Below are 16,295 nucleotides of genomic sequence, written 5' to 3'. Positions count from 1 at the left end.
AAAGGGAGTCAGGTAGGGTATCGTCAAATTACACCCAAAAAGGAGTTATATTTTTTAGAGTGTACGCCCGTGTGTACAGTATTCGTTTTGGAAATCGGGTGGGATTGAACGAACCAACGTAGTGATACTGTACATTGGACTTTTTCACGCATATCGCACGGTGAAGTCAGGCATCTCTAAGAACTTGGCCATAATTTATCCTTGTGATGCATCATGAAAAATAGTCACCATGCAGAAGAGCCCCACCGTGGACGCTGCTTCCCTCCTTGACCTCCTCTCGGAAAGGCCATGGTGGTCGGCCCTTCACTCTAAGAAAAAAAAAAAAAGGTGTGAAAAGGTGGTAACTTCCATAGTTACCACCTAGGTCAACATAGCGTCTGATAATGGGTGTAAAAAGGTGCTAAAAGAAATTATCATATAGCATCCAAATTGCGACAAAAAGGCGCCCCCCTCGCTAACCGAAGCAGAAGCGGTAACCCTATCACTCGTAGGTAGCAGGTATAGAACTTTGCAACCTTTTAGGTACAACACATGCGACAACTATTACCTCCTAAAAGGTGTAACTGCTCCACCCTTTTTTTTTGAGAGCGTTGCTCGCACAGTCGTATTGCCATTTACGTATTTCCCGCGCTTATCACGTGCGATTGCTCGCACTTCGAAAAGTCCGCTGTTTTCCACGAGCAGCGCCAGCTTTCTCCGCTTCACGGAAGATAGCGCTAACGTCGTGTGTTGCTGCTTGCTCGCAGCTTCTCCGCGTTTTCCGCGCATTCCTGTCATTCAACAGGTGTGCGAGTCGCCGGCGGCGATGGTGGGAGGCTCCGAGGATTCCCGCGCGTGCTCAGCCCGCTAAGTTCAAATTTGCGATCGCACAGTGCTTGGACAGCGTGCGTTGTCAGTTCCATGGTCACAAGGACAACGGCGAGTTGCATCGAACGATATTTCTTACGGATTTCGGTGAGTCCTCCTTCGCTTGACCAGTGATGCGCAGAGCTCCGAAAAATGCCTCTCTCGCGTCTTATCTCGGACGGGAAGTGGACGAATGCCCTTTAGATAACGACCGAGCAGTTACCATTTGTGTGTGTCGCTCGCAAGAGTAGCGGCAGTTCTCGTTGATGAGTGTTGCGGCAGGGATGGGCAGTAATAGTAATACTTTGTATTATAATACTATTACTGTAATACTTTTGAGTATTTGTATTATGTATTATAATACTCATTTTTGAAATGTATTTGTATCTGTATTATAATACACAAAACGAGGTATTACATGTATTATAATACTTTTGAAGGTGTAATACTTTCCCAGAGGTCGTAAGTTCGACCTGCAAAGTGTCACCCGTGCACTTTATCAGTAATTTTTCGGGTCCCACAAACATTTGAACACGAACAAGGCTCCTATTACAGTGTTCTCCGGCCCCAAATTATCCCAAAGTGAGTGACTTTGGGGCCAGAGGTTACTGGAGGTTTCCTCGCATTCCTTCTACTTCAGTATCCGTAAGGATGAGTCATACCAGTACAAGCCCTTTGTCTTATGAAAGAGTGCGTTCAGTGCAGCCAGTCACCCCTGTACGTGGTTGCACTATGGGCAGTCACATGTTTTTGAACGGCCCACATTTTATCGTCCAGAGTGGATGAAATCAGGGCTCTGCCACAGTGAGAGCGAGTTGTTCACAGCGATCGAATTGATCAGCGCTATCTGATCTTATTCGGAAAGATCAGGCCATGTGCAAAAATGTAAGCGTGAATAAAACGTCATTGGAGAATGATTGTCTCGATAAGTAATGGGCATATATCTAAGTAATTCTTCTGTTCTTTTCCTTTTTTTCTTCCCAAGTTAAGTATATTACAAGCGTATTACAAGTATTACTCGTGTAATACACAGAAGTATTAGTATTATGTATTATAATACTCATTTTTGGAAATGTATTTGTATCTGTATTATAATACCGATTTCTAGGAAGTATTATGTATTAGTATTATAATACAAAATATGAGTATTACTGCCCATCCCTGTGTTGCGGACGGGCAAACTGCGGTATAGGCCGTCTCGCCTTTAACGGTAAGGACAGTCTATTGTTACCTGGACAGTGAAATAACCCTCTAACGGGTACGGAAGTGTATGTTGTTTTTCTGCCACAGACCAGAGACTATGCACATGTGCACAAACGAACACATGCCGTTGATCTGTTTGCGCCGTGTTTTCACATTAATGACGAACAACATTTCGTAGTGCGACTCGTTCAGCCGAACCGTGAATTTCGGAAGCTTCTAGATTTCAGGGACGAGGGAGTCCATTGCTTACATCGTGGTATGCTACAGGACACTCGATAATCTTGCTCGGATTACCACGATTGCATCATCACTACGAGTTACGCGTCAATATTTGCGCTATATATACCGTCTTTTTCCAGTCAAGAGTTGGGACATGGGAGTCCGCAGTTTTCTCGCTAGAACTCCAAGCACTTCGCACTATATGTGGGTCGCATATCGTATAAAAAGGACTCGAAACCACTTATTTCATGTCCCTTGGTTTACGTACACTGATTGTTAAGTGAAGTCCTCCGAACAATTTGGCTGCGGTTTGAGATACATCTCGACATTGAGCTCTTCTTAAAGATGTCTGGCGAAGTTGGACGGCGTCGATAAGGATCAGAAGCTCCCGTACAGCATCATTCTGGAGTGGCATTTCGAAAGTGCTTACGGCAGATGTTTTCACCTTGACTCACTTCCGTACGAAACGATTTCCCCTATTCGCTGACGCGGACACGAAGCTCGTCTCAGGTGACTCAGGAAAAGAATAATGAAAGAAAGAAGTATAGAAGACAAGCGATCTGGCGTAAACATGACGACAGCAGCCTATCCCTGAGTTTGGGAGTGTCTTAACCTCATACTCAGGGATATGCTGCCCATACACCAAGAAGAGGTCCGTTTTAGGCCACCGTCCTTCTAACAGTCTTGTTAAGTTGTTAAGAAAGTATTGTTCGGTGGAGGCAGGCACCATTTGTAATATGTGGTTCTGCGCGAGACGAACCACGTCTGCGCAACCAGAACTTGGCGAAAGCGTGCAGAAAACGCAAGTAAGGAATGCCGTGTTGCCCAACTAGCGCGTCTGTTTACGTATGCTTCGGGATCGGAGACCAAGCACTGCAAATGCAGAAACTGGAGGGGATTTTTCGAACGCCATAAGTCGCGCTGGTTGGTTCGTTGGAATTCATTCCTAGCTCCTGGTAGCAGCTGTTTCACGTGGTTGCTCTTCCGGGAAGTACAGTATTTGTTAACGCGTCGAAAATGCGTTTTGCGTGTATCGCATTCGTCGTGAATGCACTGTACACTCTTAAAACGGTCAATTCTAATGGAGATAAAAAAAAAATGTTTACGCGTTTTTACCTCTAAAAGTAAAGGGTATAGGATAACATCTAGCTGGCGTAACCGATCATTGACACGACATTCCACAACGTCGCGTACTACCGGGATCTTGTCGGCTGTCAATATCGAAATTATATGCCGAAAATACTTACACTGAAATAAATCCTAAAGTCTGTTACTTCTCTGCACTGTACGCGGTAATGTTCGCGCGCAGATATTTATGAAATAGTTTGCGACTATACTTCGTCTCGCGGCAGATGTCTGAGAGCATTCCGCTGACACAGTGGGAGGACCTCGATGTTCGCGGTTACGAAATCCCCGCTCTCGAAACAAGGAAAATCAAGGAGAATGCTGGATTGCTTCGTAAGATGATATGCCGGGTTTGAAGACACGACATCTTTTTTAACCGCTCAAATTCACGGGTTTTCGATGCCTGTGCAAGTTGGTTGGGCGAACGAAAGCCAGATTTTAGCGGGCGTTAGGCTTAGCAGGGCGAACACGACGGAACAGCACGCTGGTTAGTTTATTATTAGGTTAGTTCATGATCGGTGTTTGCATCGCTATGTCCGTGTTAGTCTAAATTCGCTGTTGGCAGTTTCCCGCGCGCGACTGTGCACTTTATAGTCGGATAACGTTTGTTTATAGTTTATTTTTTGTTTATTTTGTACTGTTTGTTTTGTTCATAGATTTTATTTTATTTTATTCTGCAGCGGCGATTTTGATCACCTTATTTCGAGGTACACCCGACACAGTACATATAAAACCGCCATAAGCGTTACCTGTTTATACCTGTTTACGAGTAACAGTTTGTTTATGGGTTACATCGAGCGCATTGTGATCGTGTAATTCTTGCTGATGATCAGACGCTGCGTGTATCTTCTGACCACCAGAGAGCTTCTTCTAAACTCGTTACCGATTCCTACCTCTACAGCAAGAGTTACGTTTTCAGAGGTAACGTTAAGGGAAACATTTCTCCCGCTGTAGAGGTTACATAGGAATCGGTAACTAATAAAAAATAATAACAATTATTAGTTACACGATCACAATGCGCTCGATGTAACCCGTAAACACACTGTTACTCGTAAACAGGTATACAAACAGGTAACACTTATGACGGTTTTATGTATACTGTGTCAGCGGAGTACTCTCAGATTTCTGCGCGGATATCACATACGTGGATACGAAGGGAGTTCTGTCAGTTTGTACGGTGCCGCAACTCGCCGCATATAAGGAATTCTCTTTTTATCGAATCTTCTATTTACCGCCTCAGCGGCGGTGAATCGCCCACCCCATCACCATCCTATGTATGTGTGTGTGTTATTTCATTTAGTCCCGCAGACGGAATGCGGTCACTGTACCCTTTAACCGAACCTATTTCCTTTCCTTTTTTTCTCTTAGTAAACATATACCCCCCCCCCCCCAACCTCTGTTTTTGTGCAACGCAACCTTCTCGCATTGACGCCGACAAGGCTGTCTGTAACTCCGTGTGCAGCCTCTCATTTTGTGTCATCTGTCGTCTGTGTTGAGCGACGTCTTTTGTCACACAGTATACGGTGAACACTCTCAGAGAAGGACTTTACCGCACAGCACGTTTTTCGCCAACCATTGCCACAGATAATAGGGTTACCGCTTCTGATTCGAAGAGCGGAGGTGGCGTACGCCTTTTTATATCCATTTGGATGTATGATAATTCATACAAGGGGAGGGTAATGGCAGGATAGGTTCGCCGTTGTGATACAAAAAGGCGTACGCCCCTCACCCTCTTAAAATCATAAGCGATAACTCTATCATTCGTGGCCAGTGGTTGGCGCACAACGTGCTATGCCGTGTAGTTCTGTCCTGAGAGTGAAGGCCAACCGTTGCACAGCATGATACCGTGATCGCTCCTGATATGTGGAAAGCGGGGGCGTACGCCCTTTTTTGACACTTAGCACATGACTACATAAGTGTAACAAAAGGCGTACGCCTCCCGTTCTCAACCTACTATAAGGGACATAAGGATGTCTTTCGGGATGGTGGATGGCTACGGGCGTGCTATGCGGTGAAGTTGTCTTAAGCCCACTCCTGTGTGACCAACTACGGCGAGCCGATCCTGCAATTACACCCCCCCCCCGTTTTTTTTTCTGTTTTAAGAGTGGGAGATACGACGACGACAATAACAACAAGAAAATAAATCGTGACTATGACCAGGCGGGGGGGGGGGGGGGTATATTTATTAGACGAAAAGGAAAAAAAAAACGGGGGAAAGGTCAGCCAAACGAGACGTCGGCTTGCTATTCCATAAATAAATAAATAAATAAAATTAAGAAATAATAAATAAATAAAAAGAAAAGAATTAAAGAAAGAAAGAAATAGGAAGGAATAAGAAATAAATAAAGAAAGAAAGAAATAGGAAGGAATAAGAAATAAATAAAGAAAGAAAATTAAGAAATAAGTCCTGGGCCGACTTCTCAAGGGAACTGTGCCGACATATGTCTGAAAGTGTCTGAGGAAAACCCAGCAAAAAACCCCAGACAGCACAGCCGGCACCGGGAGTTGAACTTATGCGCAAGTACAACAATTGATATCTCTTCGCTTCTTTTCTTTCTTTCCTTTTCCTTTCGTTTTGTTTTTCTTTCCTTTTTGCTTTCTTTTTGTTTCTTGTCTTCCTTCCTTTTCATTTCTTTTTGTTTTTCTTTCCTTCCTTGCTTTGATTCCCCCGTTTTTCTTTTTTCTTTCCTTCCTTTGTTTCGATTCCCCCTTTTTTCTTTTTCCTTCATTTCTTTTTTGATTCCCCTTTTTGTTTTTTCTTTCTCCTTCCTTTTATTTTTCGTTTTCCCCTTCCCATTTCCCCCTCTTTTCCTTTTTTTTCGGAATATCAAGCCGGCTCTTTGCCTGGCTAACCTTTCCTTTTTTTCTTAATAAACATATTCGCCTCCCCCTCTCCTCCAACGACTGCGCTACACCACAAATAGGAAGGTGAAGTAAAACACACACACACATGGTAGGGGATGTAGCTACGCATATGCACGTACAGTTCGGTGATTGGGAGGGGTGATGTGTTTCTATTTTTAGCTTTTCACCTTTTCTTTTCTTTTCTTTCTCCTTTTCTCCCTTTCTCCTTTTCACCTTTTCTTTTCTTTTCTTTCTCCTTTTCTTTCTCCTTGTGGGAGTAGCAGAATTCGTCAGTGACGAATTCAATATCTTCCGTTTTTTTTCTATAATCAAACTCAAACTCAACACACACACATGAAAGAAGCACCGATTGTCATTGAGATACAGAGTATGACTCTGCAGCGTCTGGAGCAAACCCGTAGACAAGAGGAACTAGAAGAACATCAGAAGACATCGACGGTGTTGTACGTGGCTCTGACGTGGGCCAAGAATTGCGGGCAGGTTGAACGTCTGTCGGGTAGCAGTACTCAACTGAGCACAGAGTTGCCGTCTCTCCGTTTCGTAGAGCTCACATTCTATTAGGACGCGCTCAATGTTCACCACGACCCCCCCCCCCCCCCCCCCCTATTTGGAGCATACACTCTTAAAAATGAACTTCACCATATAGCACGCTCCTAGCCAACCATAATCTCGAATGATATCGTTATCTGCCCTGATTTGTTGAAAACGGGGGGCGTACGCCTTTTCTGTGACAATTATGAACAGCATAAGTGTCACAAAAAAGGCGTACGCCTCCCGTTTTCAACAAATCAGCGAAGATAACGATATCATTCGAGATCGTGGTTGGCTAGGAGCGTGCTATGCGGTGAAGTTAATTTCTAAGAGTGTACCGCATCGGACGCTGTGACAGCAGCCTACACTCTTAAAAATGAACTTCACCATATTGCACGCTCCTAGCCAACCGTAATCTCGAATGATATCGTTATCTACCCTGATTTGTTGAAAACGGGAGGCGTACGCCTTTTTTGTGACACTTATGCTGTTAATAATTGTCACAAAAAAGGCGTACGCCTCCCGTTTTTACACACACACACACAAAAGGCGTACGGAAGAGCGTGCTATGCGGTGAAGTTCATTTCTAAGAGTGTAGACCTCATTTATCGCCACTGTTAGCAAAAATAGACTCGACGGATGTCACTTGGCTGGCATAAAACGACGCTTATTTTGATCTGTGTCAGAGCTTCCTTTTCCGCCGGCCCCTTCGAATCGCAACAACTTCTTCCCCTCGACGACTGGAAATTTGTTGCGTAACATTACCATATGTGTTTCAATGTAATGGAGAGGGTGCGAGGGAGGAACAAGAGAGAGGCTTCGCAAAGTAACATGAGCCAATCTGTCACGGTGGCTTCACCACATGTGTTTGCCAGCATAGTAGGGAGTTGTGGAGGCGTCATTGTAAACAAACTTTGTGAACGTCTCGTTCCTGATGGCCATCCTTCTCCTGCTCAGAAATATAGGAAGCGGATTAAAGACAAATCGTTGCCGAGATTTTTGACGTCTGATACGAGCCCAGCGCACTCATTAAGACTTTACTGGAAAGGCTAGTTAATTAATTATCTGCCCATACTGCTCCGGTGTGGAGACCAACCGTTATGTACTCTTCGACTGCCGCATAGCCCGCATATTCTGGCAGCTAGTCAGGCGGCATACAAACATTATGTGCCCGATACCGCTTGACCGCAGACGTGCCAGCAAACGGTATACAATGTGCTTGTGCCGGCTTGTGGGGCCCAGGTCTTGTGGGGTGCCAGATGTAAGGCTGTGGCGCAGCGTAGGCGCGACGTCCCGATCTTCCTGCTTGTGCGATCTTTGCGGGTACGCGTCGTCCGTCAGCGTCCTCCAGAGGGAACTGTTTGCGCTAGGGGAGGGTGGTTTTGTGCCCCGTTGGGGCCATCACCCTTCTGTCCGCGCTGTCTTCGGTCTCGTCACCATCGCTGGTGACTCGTCATAAGCGTACTCGTATTTTGTACATATTTTTTCCCAATCCATGATCATTTATCATTCATTGCCTCTCATTTGTTAAGCATTTTGCATCGTCCTGTATCGTTGATCTTGTGTGTGTGTGTTGTGCGTGTTGTATAGTACCCACGTGAAATTACCCAAAGTACCCGCGGTAAATCTCTCCCACACAATTAATTGAATAATGGCGTGAAACTCCTAGAATACCGTTTAAAGGGAACTTCCACACATGACACGCCAACCTTTCCTTCAAAGGATATTCTTTGCGATGTAAAAAGAAGGCTCCCTCCCAATTTACCATTTTGAACAAATGAGAGGTGGAGAGAGAGAGAGAACAGTGTCATTCGGAATGCTATGTGGGGAAGTTGTATTTTGTGTTGGAGGAAAATTTAATAGAACGTATTATTACACTGCACGCAACAGCATTATGGTTTAACAGACGTATCGGTTCCTCCGAGCTCCGAGCCCCGAGGTCAGCGCTTTCACACATCAAGCGTCATGGAACAGCTGGTCGCACGGGTGCGACCTACGTTTCCATTTTTTTTCTATTTCTATTTTATTCTATTCCGAGCTCCTCCTTCCACATCCGCATCAGGTGTCTCTTATAATACTCATCTACCACGACGTTTTGTAGTTAACTGCTAGTACACCTTGAACTAACCCTCAGTCGAATTTTGCCTGATACGTGTACGTACGAAGGGTAGATTGTACATATTTTTAGCAGTTTGACATACTTGTAACGATAGTTTGCACGTAGAACATTTACGTTGTTATAGTGTTATTGAAAAACAAAGATAATTATGGTAAAAGGATATTCTGAACAGAAAATAACCCTTCATTCGCGGATATGGCGACCCACGCCCGAGAGGTGGTAAAAAAAATTGCTTTCAGCATTTCCTCCAACATCGTGTTGCCGCAAGAAAAGAATGCCACTTGCGTCTTGTTGCTTTAGCGAAAGCGATATCCCAGGTGTCACCGAACCCTTTTCAAAACAGTAGCAGATGGTGACAGTGGTCGAGGGCATCTACCTCGATCGTTTGAATACGCGTTCGAAAAACAGCTGCTCTTTGTGCTGTGCAATCAGCTGTTTCCTTCTGGACAGCCCAGCTCGTAGGGGTGGAGGGGGGGGGGATTCTTCCCTGCCTATTCCATATTGCTCAGCATGAAAACTTCCTGTAGGGAAAAGTTCCTGTGAACGGAAATTTGACCACCTATATACGCCACTGTAACGATGAAACATCCCCATCTCATCGTCATCATCTATTGTTGTTGTTGTTGTTGTTGTGTTGTAACGATCGCTATCGCCGTGTAACTAAGCATTCGAGTCTTCTAGCTGAAGAGCTAATGCACAAGGACCATAAAGGGGTTTGCGATGAAAAAAAAAGAAAAAAAAAAGGTTGATAGGCTTACGTTCCGTTATCAATTATCTATAGGGGAATGTACCGGGTTAACTTTCATTCGTACACGGAGCCCCTGCAACCACGTCAGACACGAAGTTTTCACTCTTTTATATTTAAGGAATTCCAATTGGTTTAAATGCTAATTTTTTCCGCGTACCATACGAGAATGGAACAGGCTTCCCTATGCTATTTCTTCTTTAGGTAACATTAAGCAGATTATGGAAGGAGGATATATTTATTAGAACAAAGAAAAAAAGGGAAAAGGAAGGGAAGCTCAGTCAAACGACATCTGCCTCGGTAGGTTTTGTTGCTCTCTGTATCAGAGCTGTATATCTTCTGTGTATATCTTGTATCTGTACAGCTCGCTGTATAAACTGTTGCGTCCCAAAAGGGTCCTGTAGTATATATTCAAATAAATAAATAATACAAATCAAATAAATTCCTGACCGATGGACTTTTGAAGAAATAGCTGCTTTTCCTTAGACAGCCGCTATCTGTCTATCTGTCTTTCCTTTTTCCTTTCTTTTCTTTCCTGGGAATAGCAAGCCGTAGCGGTGGCTAACCTTTCCCTCGTATTCTTTATATAGTAAACATATCCCCCCCCCCCACACACACGCACACTATCTGTGACTCTAGATTTCGTGCAACGTATTTGTGCGTGTCTAAGTACAAATGTTGCACCGAAAGGCCCGGAATATATTCCTCCCCATTATTCCATTATTACTTTCATGGCGATACTTTTCAGTTACAAAGCATGACAAGAATCTTCTCAGTCTATAGTTCGAGGATAAGAACTATGGACTGTAATGATGCGCGTCCAAGTTTCAGTATACGTCATCGATACACTTGCCTGTACGCACAGATCGTGGCGAGTTTGCGGGAAAGTAAAAATAATGAAAAATGCCCCTATAGTTGCCGCATAGAATGGGACATTATCACACCCGCTGTGATACAAAACAATATTCTGAGGCAATATTGCGAACAGCAAATCATGAAAATAGTGGGCTTGCAACGACGGTGCCAGATATTTCTGACTTGAATATCAACTATTCGCACTTCAGATATACAGTATTTCCAACCCTGAAAACTGCTCCTTTTCCCACCCAATTGCGTACAGCAGGGGCGTACCCAAAATTTTTTAGTTTTTTTTTCGGTGGGCGATTGCGGAGGTGGGGCGTAAAAAAATAAAAATCTAGCTGACCATTGTGAGGGAGCTTTACGTGCGTTGGTATAGCGATGACAAGGTGATCTACATACAGGGTGTCTCAGTTAAATCCCCGGGCTTTCTTTTTTGTCATAGGAAAATTTAATGAGACAGGTATGAGACAGGTATGGTCACATGTCACATTCTTTTTTACAAGTATACACTCTTAGAAATGAACTTCACCGCATAGCACGCTCCAAGCCAACCATGATCGCGATTGATATCGTTATCTGCCCCGATTTGTTGATAACGGGAGGCGTACGCCTTTTTTGTGACAATTATACACTGCATAAGTGTCACAAAAAATGCGTACGCCTCCCGATTTCAACGAATCAAGGCAGATAACGATATCATTCGAGATGATGGTTGGCTAGGAGCGTGCTATGCGGTGAAGTTCATTTTTAAGAGTGCACTCTTCGAAACGAACTTCACCGCATAGAACGTTCTTAGCCAACCATAATCTGGAATGATATCGTTATCTGCCGTGATTTGTCGAAAAGGGGAGGCGTACGCCTCCCCTTTTCAACAAATCAGGGCAGATAACGATATCAATCGCGATCATGGTTGGCTAGGAGCGTGCTATGGGGTGAACTTCATTTTTTAGAGTGTATCTGTCCCATACCGCGTACAATCTGCGCACCGTGTGAGTGAGTGGGAGGCGCTCATTATTTAAATAAGCATTCAAATGGGTTTGTAAAAAAACATAACTTCTGTAGCAGGACGCTGTCGGCATTAAAATGGGTACCCTCTTTGGGACCTCTAGCGAAACTTTTTAGCGAAAAATCTGCCACCAAAGGGGCCGTTTGTTGCAGTAATTAATTAGATTCGGTTTACATATTCTGTCGCGCCTGGTCGCGGTGAAGCGCAAAAGGATGCAATTTATTGGTGTAAGGACGTAATTGAAGGGACGCTCTTCCATGCCCTTATCCACCAATCAATTATCCCTTTACACCAATAAACTGCATCCTTTTGCGCTTCACCGCGACCAGAGATAGAGAAATTTGGACTACAGTTTAAAATCGCCAACTATATACCGCCCAACATATTCGATTATACTGTGATCTCCTTTCAACCATATTTTATCTGCGCTCGAGACACGTTAGAATCAAGTCCTCAGATGCAATTACAGTATTTTAGAACCACCGACCTTTTTCGACCGAAACGCTCCCGGAAGTGCCGTCAGAAAGGACGACAGAGGTCGCTGTGATCGAAGAGAATTTGAGAGAGAACAATCGTGTGTTGTCTACTGCGAATCCCGATATGTAATCTGTTTTTTCTTCTTCTAAATTTATAAGGTCACAAAATGCGGCACGGCACAAAAATGAAACATTTCTAGCTTCGCATGTGCTATAGTTACTTAAAAAATACGAATGTAAGAGAGAGGACAATAACTCGGAGGAAGACACTGGCATATTAGTGCGCATTTGTTGTGGGTGCTGAAGCGGAACAAACTATGTTTTACCATTGTGCGCACTTCGTTTTGCTCACATTTATCATGTCGTGGTATTTGGCCAACAAGTGTGAATTCGTTCCATCGTCAACATCTAGTGTTATGTTGTTGTTGTTGTTGAATTCGTTCCTGATGTGATGTGATAGAAGAAGAAGAAGAAGAAGAAGAAAAGGGGTTTTAAGTCACGAGAAGAACACAGGCCATTTAGCCGCAGTTAGCAGTTGCGGCCGGGAGTCAAACATCCCGAACTAGTGGGAATACCTGTCACAAACGAGGGACCACAATCTTAGAAAAAAGGGTGGAGTAATTACACCTTTACAGTAGTTAGTCGCCTCATAGTTGTCGCATATGTTGTGCTTAAAAGGTTCCTGCTACCTCAATCTCTGCGATATACCACTGCGTTACAACTTCTGATTCGATGAACGAGGGGGGTTAGGGAGAGTATGCTTTTTGTAGCAGTTTGGATATAGAGGGTGTCCCAGAAAACGTGTCAGTGAATTGTGATAATAATAATAATAAAAAACGACACCACCTATAATCATGCGGTCAACAGCATTTGTTCTTACTAGGTTTTTGCCACCTCCTGATGTGTATGTCGTGTAACGTAAGTTTAATTGCGTAAATTTTTGCGAACTGAAGTCGGAAATTCGCCAAGTAAAGGTCACCTTTTTACCCCACCAATGTGAAGAGCGTGTCTAATTTACTCAAATTAATGATAATTGACAGGGATATGCGGGGGCTATCCCATCAGAAAAAATAGCCCAACATCATGCTCTACGGAACTGGCGAGTGACAAATTTTTCAGCGCAATCCTTGTCAGTCCGGCGAAAGGAGGCTGGAAACCCAGCTCACACCTGCATCGCGGAGAGAGATAGCGCAGGTATGGCTTATGGGGTCCGACTTCCGCTAGGATCACACTTTCCCTCTCCCAATTCCAAGAACTGTCACTTTTTCTGCTATCACTCTGTGGGCTGGGTTTGGAACCTCCTTTCGTCGGACTGAGATCGACTGCGCTCAAAAAGTCATCGTGCGTTATGGTCCGGTGCTACGAAAAACATGATGTTCGGCTACTTTTTCCGATGGGATAGCTCGTGAATATCACTGTAAATTATAATGAACTTGAGTGAATTCGGCACGCTCTTCATATTGGTGGGGTAAAAAAAGTGTCCTTTACTTGGCATATTTCCGAGTTCAGTTCCCAAAGATTTACATAATTGAACTTACAATACATTCACATATATCACATTCACATATATTCACACATATTATACTACATATATACTACATCTATATTACGTATTCACACATTCGCATCAGGAGTTGGCAAAAGCCTATAGTTAGAACAAATACTGTTGACCGCATGATTCTAGGTGGCGTAGTTTTTTTATTATGATTCAATGACACGCTTTCTGGAACACCCTGTATGATAATTGGTTTTACCATCCTTCTGCACTCCTTATCAGACGCTACACTCTTAAAAATGAACTTCACCACATAGCACGCTCCTAGCCAACCAGCATCCCGGGTGATATCGTTCCCTTCCTTGATTTGTTGAAAACGGGAGGCGTACGCCTTTTTGTGACACTTATGCAGAAATGTTAATTGTCACAAAAAGGCGTACGCCCGTTTTCCACAAATCATGTGAGAGAACGATGTCACTCGGGATGATGGTTGGCTTGGGGCGTGCTATGTGGTGAAGTTCATTTTTAAGAGTGTATGTTGACCTAACTGGTAACTATGGAAGCTACTACCTCTTCACACCCGTTTTTCTTGGACTGCAGAAAGCGTCACAAAATGTCGAATTCGTTCCCGACAAGGAAAACTGCATTTCGGCGCAGTACGTTTTCGGAGACTCAAGTGTTCGTTGCAGGTGGTTGGTGCAACGTGAAATCCAATCCGTAAGCTGATAGGGGTGTCATGTATAGTCTACGGGGGGGCGTCGGTTTCCGCTGTCTGCACCTCGAAAGTCACGTACGGGGCACCCGCGGCCAATACACTTCCATGCCTAGTATACATCGGCGAAACAACCGCGAACTTTGCCGGGGCAATGTTCGCACGGCGCCGTGAGAAATGCGTGGGTGCGGATAATATTTCCCCTCGACGTCTTCATCTGTGACCCACTGGACCTCTCCGACTAGAGTAAACAAATTTCATTTTATATTTCTTCTTCTTCTATTCTTTCTCGTATTATTCTTTTTGCCTGATTGGACGATTATCGAGTGTTTGTCGACTGTCGTGGAATGGAAGGAGAATCAACCGGCTTGCGTTGTATTTTGTTCGGGTCGTTGTGGTTTCGAAACTTTCGAGCTCGTTGCTGGTGTGATGAGAGTGGATTATTTGCATTCCGTAGTTACCGATTTCTCCTGTCACTGAATAATGCCCAAGTTCTCGCAGTAAATGTGAAAGGATAGGCTCTTCTCCGCTTACTCAGAGCCTCAAGCCTCACCAACTGCCGTGTTCTGGTGCCTCTTTTGCTTTCTGTATTTTTCAGTTTTTTTTTGTGTGTTTTGAATAGCAAACCAGCTATTTGTTCAGCCAGGTTTTCCTTCCCTTCCCTTCTTGTTTGTTTTTCTTTTTCTTTGTTTTCTTTTAATTTGTTTCCTTTTATTTGTCTCTCCTCCTTTTTCCTTTCTTTTTCTCTTATTTTTTCTTTTTATTTGTCTCTCTTCCTTTTCCCTTTCTTTTTCTTTTCTTTCCTGGGAATAGCAAGCCGCCGTAGCGGTGGCTAAGCTTTCCTTCCTTTTTTACATAATAAACATATTCCCCTCCCTTCCTGTTTAATAAACATATATCCCCCACCCCGTGAAAGGGCAAACGTAACAACAACATAGATGAATGGATGATGATGGTGATGCGGGGCTAACGTAAACGCATAAAAGAAAACTGAGAAAATGACGAACACAACGGTGGGAAAAAAATACATCTTTTTTCCCACCGCGTCGTGCCAACCTTAGTATGTACAATGTATGTTAGAGATAGAAAGTAAATAAAAATGAAAAGTAAATTAGAATACCTTAAAAAATAAAGAGAAACTTTTGAAAGGGGCCAAATCGAGACTACTGTCAATTAAATCTATCCTATCTAAGAGCGGGGGGGGGAGGGGGGGACGTCGAACTTGGCTCGCCGTTGCTGGCCACACGCGAGTATACAACGGCTATAGCCAGGAAGGGGTGAAGGGGTGAAAGGGTTGCAGGTGAGGTACTGTATATAGACGGGGGCAAAGTTAGACGGGTCTCTGCGCACCGCCAGTTTAGTGTAGAAAACGCATGAGGTTGCGATTTTTTTTATTGTTAGTTTGTACTTTTCGTTGTTCTCACCTAAAGCGCATAACATATACTCAGGACCAACGGCTCGATGCTCGACGGGCATTAGAGACAAGCCTCTCTCGCGTGGACTCCCGAGCCTTCGACATCACGAAACTGTTAGGTCCTCCTTCGTCCGACAAGGCGCTTAGGGCACTTGAAGACTTTTTGCATGCAACCGGGCTTATGGACATCCTATATAACACGGTGTGATGTGTCCTGTGTGTGACCCCGGCGATTCCGCCACTTTGCTCTGACTTGGGCGCAGCTCTTGAACTTTTGAACTACATGTTGAACTCCATTATCATCTATGTTCGTCTCTGGACATCATCCCTCTCTGTTTTCACCATCTCATCATCAGTTTGAACTTTCTGTATTAAGTGTACTGGGGTGGCCAGTTTGACTTCGTCGAAACTCACATCCCCATTTTTTTCTTTATTCACATCACATGACATCACATCACCAACTGCCATTCAGAACGGATTCGATTTGCTTCCGATTCTCGACAAATCATTCTCAGGGTGTTACGCGCAGAAGTGTGCGCGAGTGCAGTTATACCCGCGGTAAGAGCCAGGCCGACGCTTCACCATGACAACCTCAAGGTGGAGATTCTGCTCCATGCGGTTGTAACGCTTTGATTTCGTTCCGTTGACGCTCATCTCGTATCAGTTGGCGCTCCGTTG

At 44.1% G+C, this 16,295-nt stretch overlaps 1 protein-coding gene across 1 annotated transcript in view; it reads left to right on the top strand.

Moving 5' to 3' along the window:
* The first annotated feature begins 785 nt into the window (after positions 1-785).
* Positions 786-16,295, top strand: part of LOC135366427 (integrin beta-PS-like) — an 88,520-nt gene continuing 73,010 nt past the window's right edge. The window contains exon 1 of the mRNA XM_064599122.1: positions 786-954. The gene's annotated coding sequence lies outside the window, so the exon portion shown is untranslated. The remainder of the gene's footprint in view (positions 955-16,295) is intronic.

Source organism: Ornithodoros turicata, chromosome 8, assembly GCF_037126465.1.
Source record: "Ornithodoros turicata isolate Travis chromosome 8, ASM3712646v1, whole genome shotgun sequence".
NCBI lineage: Eukaryota > Metazoa > Arthropoda > Arachnida > Ixodida > Argasidae > Ornithodoros > Ornithodoros turicata.
This window is presented reverse-complemented; position numbering and strand designations above follow the sequence as displayed.